Genomic DNA, 9,436 nt, shown 5'->3' with positions numbered 1-9,436 from the left:
GGATGTTTTTGTCTTTTACTATGAGCTGTGCTAAAAAGTTCTTCTCAGTTAATGCAGCTTTACTATTGTGTCATACGGAATGACCTGTCAACTTCATTTCTTCAATTTTATTGTGAACCACCCAGAGACATAAGTTTTGGGTGGTATAGAAATTTGTCAAACCAACCAATAAAATAAAATAAATTTTCTATCATTGTTTCTCATTATTACATTTTTATGACAATGGGTGTAAGCTCTTTGGATGCTTCCCCACAAGGCTGTATGACACTTGCTTTCAGAATCAGAAAACCTGGCCTATAATTGAATACACCTTTGTTCTTTGCTCTTCTGTGGGTTTCCCCCCGACACAGAGGCTATTCTCATGGTCTTCTAAAATTGGGCTAAGGGAGCCTAGCCCAATTTTGGCAGACCATGAGAACCACAGTGCTCGCAGCCGAGCCTGGTCTCACAGAAGCGGGTCACCCGATATACCCCTCCCTTAATCCCAGGTTAGCGGAGTGAACGCTCCACTCACCTGGGCTTTCTGATCATGAGTTGCTGCGGCACATTTCCACGCCATGGCAACTCACGAGTAAACCCCTGACTGGGAGGCTAAAAAGCAGCCTCCCGACTCAGGGGTCTTTCCAGCATGCCCTGTGCACTCACGCCCGCAGCCAACTGACAGGTCATCTGTGGGGAGAGCAAACTAAGCCCGCTCTCCCCACTAACCCCATTTCAGCTGTTCCCACTGATTGTGGGAACCCCCTCACAGAGTTGTGAACAGTATGGGAACTTGATATTTTCTGTTACCATTATATTTTGACACCGCAATGGGAGCCTATCAACTATTTTATGTTTGCAAAGCGTAACAAAAATAAATTGTGGGGTTGTTAAGTTGATAATACAAAAGGGAGAAAAATGTTTTTGCATCCAGACCCCAATAAAAGACAAGACACACGCAAAATGATGAATCACAAAATGATGAATCACATGCAGTGACTCTCAGGGTTCACTTTATTCACGGTCTTTTAAATCATTAATTGTGATTTCTGTGATTCCTGAGGATGTGGACAAGCTGCTTGGGACAGTGCAGTCCACCACTTGTTCTCTGGACGCTTGTCCAACTTGGTTGCTTCGATTTAGCAGGTAGATTATTCAAGGAGGCCTGATGAATATCATAAATGCATCGCTGAGGGAGGATAAGGTGCCTCCATGCTTGAAGGAGGTGATAATAAGAACTTTTCTTAAGAAGCCTTCCCTGGATCCCTCAGCGATGGATAGTTATAGACCAATCTCTAATCTCCCTTGGTTGGGCAAGGTGATAGAGAGGGTGGTGGCTGACCAGCTCCAGATGGTTTTGGAGGGAACTTATTATCTAGATGCATTTCAAACTGGCTTTAGAGCGGGCTATGGGGTTGAGGCAGCCTTGGCCGGCCTGATGGATGACCTATACTGGGGAATTGACAGAGGGAGTGTAACTCTGTTGGTTCTCTTGGATCTCTCAGTGGCGTTTGATACCATCGACCATGATATCCTTCTGGATTGCCTGGAGGAGTTGGGGATAGGAGGCACTGCTCAGTGGTTCTGCTCCTATCTCTCGGGCAGATTCCAGATGGTGGAGCTTGGTGACAGTTGCTCTTCTAAATGAAAGCAGTTATATGGAGTCCCTCAGGGCTCCATTCTGTCACCAGTGCTTTTCAATGTCTACATGAAACCGCTGGGTGAGGTCATCAGGAGATTCGGTGCTGGGTGTTATCCGTATGCTGATGACAGCCAAATCTACTTCTCTCTTTCATCTGCTTCATCAGGAAATGGCGTTCATTCCCTAAATGCCTGCCTACAGGCAGAAATGGGCTGGATGAGGGATAACAAATTGAAGATGAATCCAAACAAGATGGAGGTGCTCATTGTCGGGGCTCAGAATCTGAGGTATGGGTTAGCTCTCCCTATGCTGGATTTTAGATTGTGAGCCCTTTGGGGACAGGGATCCATTTTGATTATCTTATTTATTTGTTTATTATTTGTTTATTATTTCTCTGTGTAAACCGCCATGAGCCATTTTTGGAAGGGCAGTATAGAAACTGACTGACTGAATGAATGAATGAATGAATGGTAGCGAAGTCAGAGGTGGCTTGCTGAATCAGGGAGAGCCCAGTTCGCTTCCTCAGGTCATTCTCTCCCAGTTAATCTCTAAAACCTCTGGAAGTGGCCTGCTAGCTAGCTCTTCCACAGCCTCGGAAGCAGCTGGCCCCACAGCATTCCCCTCATCCCAAGCCATTGCACGGTGGCATGCCTCCCCAAACCAAGTCGGGTGCCGATCAGTGAGGTGCTGGCTCGCTTGTGGGCCCAGAAGACCAGGGAATTGCCACAGATTAACTCATGCACAGGAGCTGCTGCTCCGCCAGCAAATATCTTGGACTTCCAATAACCAATGCACTTAATATCAACATCTTCGAGGCCCAGCTGGTGGATGGTGGTGGTGGAAGGAGTGCAGGCTAAAAAGGTGAGCTGGTTCATCCAGGGCAGGGCAAGGAGCGCTTTCCACAGAACATCCCACAATTGGTATTGTGTCAGATGCAGGCCATCAGAGTGCATGAAAAGGCATCACTGCATGCTGGGCGGAAGCGTAATGTACTGCCGCAGTGCCCACACCGGGCATAGCATGTCCCCTCCCCCCGTCAGAGTCAGCTCAACACGCTGACCTTTGCCTTTCTGGTCGGTCACAAAGGCATCTCAAAAAGGCCCATCTGGGAGCAATCACCCTGCACGCCAAGTTAAGGTGGCCAATCATCACCTGCCGTTCCCTAAGCGTGACCTTTCTTGCTGAAAGCCAGGGGCGTAGCAAGGTTGGAGTGGACCCAGAGACAAGATTCTAAAATGCTCCCCCTCACTGAAGCTCAGCTCATGAAGTAAAGAAATATAAAATGAGGCTGAATAGTGGTAACAAAAAGCATACACACACACACACATACACACACACACACACACACACACACACACACTCCTATGTGCCACAATAGAACATCATCCTAAATTATTTTTTAAAAGGTTTTGTAAATTGTGGACGATGTAAGTCATTTAATGGTACTAGAGAAAGACATGCCATTCTGGTAGCTCCAGCTCTTAACACTCACATCAATTCCGGAGGATGAATAAAACTGAAGGAAGCCCGGGCAGGTGTGTGGCTGGGGGAGTCAGTCATGTGACTTGCCTCTGCCCCCCCCAAGGTAGTGAGCCCCCAGACAACTGACTCTCCTTGCCCTACTATAGTTACGCCCCTGCTGAAAGCAATGACTCAAGCAAGTCGCTCAGCACTTCCAGCTTCTCCCCCGGGAGGCCTCTGTGTCTAGCTCAATGCCTAGGAAAGAGAGTCTTGTGGTGGGCCCTTTGGTCTTACCTTTGGCCAGGGGCACACCTAAGTCCTTACACAGCCTGGTGAAACTGTCCAGCAGATGGTGACAGACTTTAGATGCCCCTAACCCAGAAAAAAGGAAATCACCTAGATTATCTATCTATCTATCTATCTATCTATCTATCTATCTATCTATCTATCTATCTATCTATCTAATTTGTACACCGCCCCAAACTTTCATCTCTGGGCAGTTAACAATAGCATAAAACAAGTTAAAACATATACAAAAAACTTAAAACAATCTAACAATGTGCTGTGGACAAGAAGCCTGCCCTCCGCCTCAGTGCCTGTTCCATAAATGTGCTTAAAGCCTCAAAAGCAGTGCACGAGACAGAGCAGTCCATAGGGAGTGCCCTGTCAGAGTAAAACTTACCCACAAATGCAAAAACCAGCAGTTCAAAGTCTAGGGGGTGAACTGGCAGGACTCAGAAGTCCAACTCAATGTCACACTTTGCTAGCAAGGCCCTAGGGCCACAGCCCCTGACCATCCTAATCGCTTCATCAAAGGAGGCATACCATACCAAATACATGTGCTCTGGGTATATCATTAACTGATGACCCTTTAGGGTAGGACAGGTGGTGAATCAAGCGAAACTCGCCGGGCATCTTTTTGGAGACCACTCCTCAAAGGAGAGACCCACAGATTCGGAAAAGGAGGGCTGTCAAAAGAGCCCAATACCCTACCCGTTGCTACTTCCCTTCCAATTTTACGTAGCACCACCTCCTCCATGCCCCTCACTGAACGCAGATTGCTGGCGATCGATGCCTCCTGCTAGAGGACGAAGAGATCCTAAAAATTTCGCAACCCTCTCCCCCCATACACATCAAGTACACAGCTGCCCGGTGGTCCAGGTAACCCGCCAAGAGCTGCATTAATACGTCTAACCTAATTGGGCTGGGCCCATTTACCTGCAGCTGGTGCAGGGGGATTGCCCCTCTTCTGGTTGGCCGCACGACCTCTAAACCCTGAGTTCCAGCCCCACTGCTACTTCCTTTCCAATTTTACGTAGCACCACCTCCTCCATGCCCCACATCGAATGCAGATTGCTGGCCACCGATGCCTCTCGCGTAGAGGACGAATGGATCCTAAAATCGTCACTACCCCTCCCACACACCACGGACGCAGCTGCCCGGTGGGCCGGGTAACCTGCCAAGAGCTGTGTTAATACCTCTAACCCAATTGGGCTTGGCCCATTTACCTGCAGCTGGTGCAGAGGGATTGCCTCTCTTCTGGTTGGCCGCACAACCTCTGATCCCTGAGTTCTAGCCCCTCACTGTACTACAGGAGGAGCTGGGATGTTTGGCTCAGCACAAGCCAAATGTGGCGGAATTTACAATGGGACCTGGAGCAGTGCCTCCCGCTGTTATACTCCCAACATACCAGGTGGGGTTGGACCCACTGCTGGCGGGTACCTGGGGTATGTGATGAGGCGGATGTTTTGGACAGCAAGTGACCGCTGTCTGCCCTCTCCTGATCAATAGGGCACAAGGGGGACATAATGAGCAGTGACAACTCTTGGAGCGGGGTGTCCCCCAGGAGGGTGTAGTCTAGGGCGGCACACATCCTAACATTTTCATCATACCCAATCCATGAGGACCCTGTGAAATCCATGACGGCCAGGTGGATAACATCCATGTATTTTACCAAGGCCGGGACCCTAGCAGGTTGTGCCCTCAGTATGATGCCCATATAGATGCTTAACCTAGACAGCCAATTTTTCCAGGTAAGCTCTACTGGCTTTCACATAGGTACTTCCTCTTCTTTCCTTGCCTCCCTAGCCTTCTGTTTTACCTCTGATTCACGGAACAGAAGACTGGAAATGTCCACATATTTGCCCCTGAGGATTTTTTCCCTTCGTGGTGGGCAAAAGGTGATCCCCCAGATGGAGGCCCATGCCCCCATGGCGAGAATGCTGGGGAGAGGGGACCATCCCCATAGGGTAGCAACCCCCTACCCCAGAAGCCACCCTAGTGCTCACCGGTGGTGCCACCCCCCTCCAGACTTGCTCCACCACCCTGGGAGCTGCCAGTTGTCCCCCCGGAGCACCCAGCCCCACCGCATTGACCCACGGTTGCATGTGCATGGCCCAATAGGGGTTGTAACCCCATCCCCCCAAAGGAGGCAATGGTCAGGGGTACATGGGCCACTGTCCATTGCCCTCCCTCACAATCTCAGGGTCATCCTCACCTGTTGTGATGGAGGCTGGCTGTCCTGCCAGTGCAGATTTCACTGGAACTGGTGCTGCACGCTGTGGGCTTCGGACTTTAGTAGGTGATGGTGCAGCATATATTGATTTGAAACTATGAACTGGCTCCAAGTTATTTTACTCTTAGCATACACGCATACCTGGGCAGACTCTGCTGTGCCGTGCCTCTGTGCACTCTGCTATATTAGAAGGGTATCTCTTGCCAGAGAGAATTCCCAACAATTTCACCAAAATTGAAGGAGTGGGAGATGCTATACAGAAGTAGCTGGGGTGGGGTGGGGTGGATCCCAGATGCCTAAAGCCCTTCATGGGGCCCTACCGCCCTGGTCCCAACACCAAGACCCCAAATTCCATGGGCCCTTACAGAGAGTCTAGCAGGCCCAGATGACCAGCAACCCCAGCCCAGCTGCCGCCTCCTGCCGTTCCCCAAACAACAGTGCTGCCGCAGCCTGATGGCTCCCTCAGCCAGCTTCCTCCATCCATCCTGTTGCCCCCAAAGGGCCTGGCCTGTTTCCCCTTGTTCCTAACCGAGTGCTCTGGCTGCAGCCGCTTGTCGGGCCTGTCAGGCCTACAGGCTGGCATTTTCGGAGGCCTTAAAAAGGGCCCTCCAGCCACAGGCCACGTCAGCTGAGCTCAAGTGCCAGAACTAGCCCAGCCTTTTGAGGTCTCTCCAGAGGCCCTAAAAGGCTCCTCTGGCTGTGGGCCATTGCCACGCTGCCTCCCGACAGGACTGGCTCGCTCCCTGGCTCGACCGTCGGCCACGTAGCTTGGAGGGACCGAGTGGTGAGCGAGATCCTTCCACCAAGCCAGCTGCGGTGGAAAGGGCAGAGGAAGCAAGGGAGCCACATGAACAGCACGTGGTCCCTGCCCTCTGCCCAGCCCCGGCCAATCTGTGCCCTTCTAGGTACTGCGTTGGGGCGGGGGCACAAACGCTCAATTCCTGTCAGTTGTTCATTTCATCACAGAGATCAAAAAAATCTTACTTGGTCCTAGGGGTGTGCAGAGAAGTGTCTGGTGCGGTTCGGTTTGAGGCCGGAGTGGCCTCGAACGGAACCGGGCCAGTTTGGTCCGGCCCCCATCGAACCCCCCTCGGTACGCTTTGGTCCTGAACCGGTCCGCAAATATTTTTAAAAATTTAAAAATAAATGTCTAAAAATACCTTTAGCCCCTTCTGGGGTCTTGCTGTAGGACACGGGTGTGTGTGTGTCCGCAAGGGTCCCCCTCCCCCCGCCAGGCTTCCTCATCACCGCCGCAGCTGGGTAAGTGTATCCTATTTTGCCCTTTCAGGCCTCCTTAATGATGAGCGGAGGCCATTTTGGCCACTGCCGCGCATGCTCAAATGCCATCTGCAAGACTCTAGGCTTCGCAGACAGCATTTGCGCATGCACGGTGGAGGCCAAAATGGCCGCCGCTCATCATTACGGAGGCCCGAAAGGGCCAAAAAGGATACACTTACCTAGCCGCGGTGGTGATGAGGAATGCCGGTGGGGGGAGGGGGAACCCTCATGGAACCCCCCCCAGTGGCCTACAGCAAGCCCCCCAAAGGGGCTAAAGATATTTTTAGACATTTATTTAATTTTTTTTTAAAAAAAAAAATTGCAGACTGGTCTCAGCGGTTCGGTCCCGGCCCAGACGGACCAGGTTGGGGGTGGGGTTCAGTTCGATCTCGAACCCGCGAACCTCTGGACTGAACCATCGGACCATTGGACCACCAGACCATTCTCACAGCCCTACTTGGTCCTAGATATGACCAGCTAAGGACTCTCTGAGTAGGTGCTAAGCTAACATTGGACTGGGGCGGGCAAAGGATTCAAAGGCAACTGCTGTGCTTCCTGTCAGTTGGTCATTTCATCTCAGGACAGCATCTCCAACATGTCTCACCTATGCATGAGGCTGGCTGCAACCCTGCCCACCCCACACCTTATTGGGAGCTAGGGTAGGAGAGCCATTCCACCTATTAATTGGCATGTCCATGTAAATGTTAGTGTATTCCACTTCTGAAAACGCAATTCCAGTTTGTGCTATGTTAAAAAAATGCCATTTCTAGAAATACAGAACTTGCAAAACTGGTCCTTCTTTTGTGTTAAGTTTTCTTTCTTGGGGATTCCATTTTCTGCTGGGTTTTTTTCTTGTGGGTAACTACAAGTATATGTCTCTTGGTTCCTCTGGGCAAAGTTCAAGCAACTCTCCTGTTGAGATGTGATGAATGTGTTTTATTTGGCATTTCCACAGCAGCCCATAGCTCAGTAGGTGATTATCTGACCTGTAACTATCAAATTAACAATGATTACTACTACTTCTCCCAAGAGAGTTTCAGTGGCCACACACAAAACATCTAAGCAATATTGAATGATGTGATGAATATATGCCTCATGCCACTCAGAGCTGTGATTAGGGAAAGACAGGGCTCTCTCAGGCTGTTCACGAATACTTCACACTGTACAGTCTTGAATTCCTATCAATCAAATGGGTGACCATTCCACTCAGATTGTGCTAATCCCCAACATAAATATGGCTACTTAACAACATGTGAACTGACATGAACAAAGAAGACTTAAAGGCAAGATGGTGATCTTTTCGGCATTGGTATTAATGCTGCTTCCTACATATGTATGCAAGCATCCTATTTATAAATGCACAATCAGCGAACCTGTTCCTATTGTCCATAAGTATTCTCAGTCAGGAGACCTCATCATTGCTGGCATCATTCCTCAGAACATCCTCTTACTTGACCTGAAATCTTTCAGAAGGCATCCCTCTGAGGAAAAGGCTCTTGGGCTCATGTAAGGGGTTGGATATTTTACTGTACATCTGGCCAGAACATGTTTTTGTGGGCAGAACAAATACTTAGATGGGATTTAGTTTCTGCAAGGAGGGAAATACCTGCCAACCTTCTCTTTCTTTGCAAAAATAAATCCTATCCCAGCCGAAGCAACATGTGAACTTTTTTAATACTAGTAGCAGTGGTATTAGAAGTAGTGTTGTTGAAGAGTAATGGAAGTTGTGTTGTCGTAATAGCAGTAGTACTAGCAGCAGATTTTCCATGCACAGATGCCTGTTTCCTACTAGGAATTAATCAGCGCGCGCACACACACACACACACACACACACCTACCTTTGTGGAATGGCAACAAAAATTCCCAGTGCCCCTATTTGCCTGTCCAAAGCAATTTTGCTTGCTCTGTAGTTCCATATCATGCAGTGAAGGATCTGAGACTTAACAACATTACTGGCCTCCAATGGAGCCCTTAAGACTTATATTGCTAGTCTGGACTTCCAGGATTTTCAAACTAGTATGTATGCATGACATTTGTATATAGCCCCAAACTTCCATTTCTGGATGCTTTACAGCAACATAAAACAAATTACAACATAAATTAAAACCTTAAAACAATTTAAAATCACAGGCCTAATTAAAAAGCTTGGGTGAATAAATATGTCTGGTGGTTATCGGAGATGGGAAGGCTCTTATTTCAGCAGGGAGCACATTCCAGAGATTTGGGGCAGCAACAGAGAAGGCCTGCCCCCTGAGTAGCCACCGAATGAGCTGGTGGCAACTGCAGATGAATCTCTCTGGATGATCTCACAGGGTGATGGGGCTCATAGTGAAGAGGATGTTCTCTTCAATACCCTGGTCCTAAGCTGGATATACTGCTTGAAACACTTTTGTATGGTTTTAGTTTCTGATCAATTTGCTGGTTTTAATTGCTGTCTCTGGTTTGTTTGTTTGAAACACCCAGAGCTGACAGATGGGGCAGTAAAGAAACATGATGGATGGATGGATGGATGGATGGATGGATGGATGGATGGATGGATGTTATCTCCTCAGTTTTGAAAG

The sequence above is a fragment of the Hemicordylus capensis genome, chromosome 6 (assembly GCF_027244095.1).
Source record: "Hemicordylus capensis ecotype Gifberg chromosome 6, rHemCap1.1.pri, whole genome shotgun sequence".
In the NCBI taxonomy this organism is placed as follows: Eukaryota; Metazoa; Chordata; class Lepidosauria; order Squamata; family Cordylidae; genus Hemicordylus; species Hemicordylus capensis.
This window is presented reverse-complemented; position numbering follows the sequence as displayed.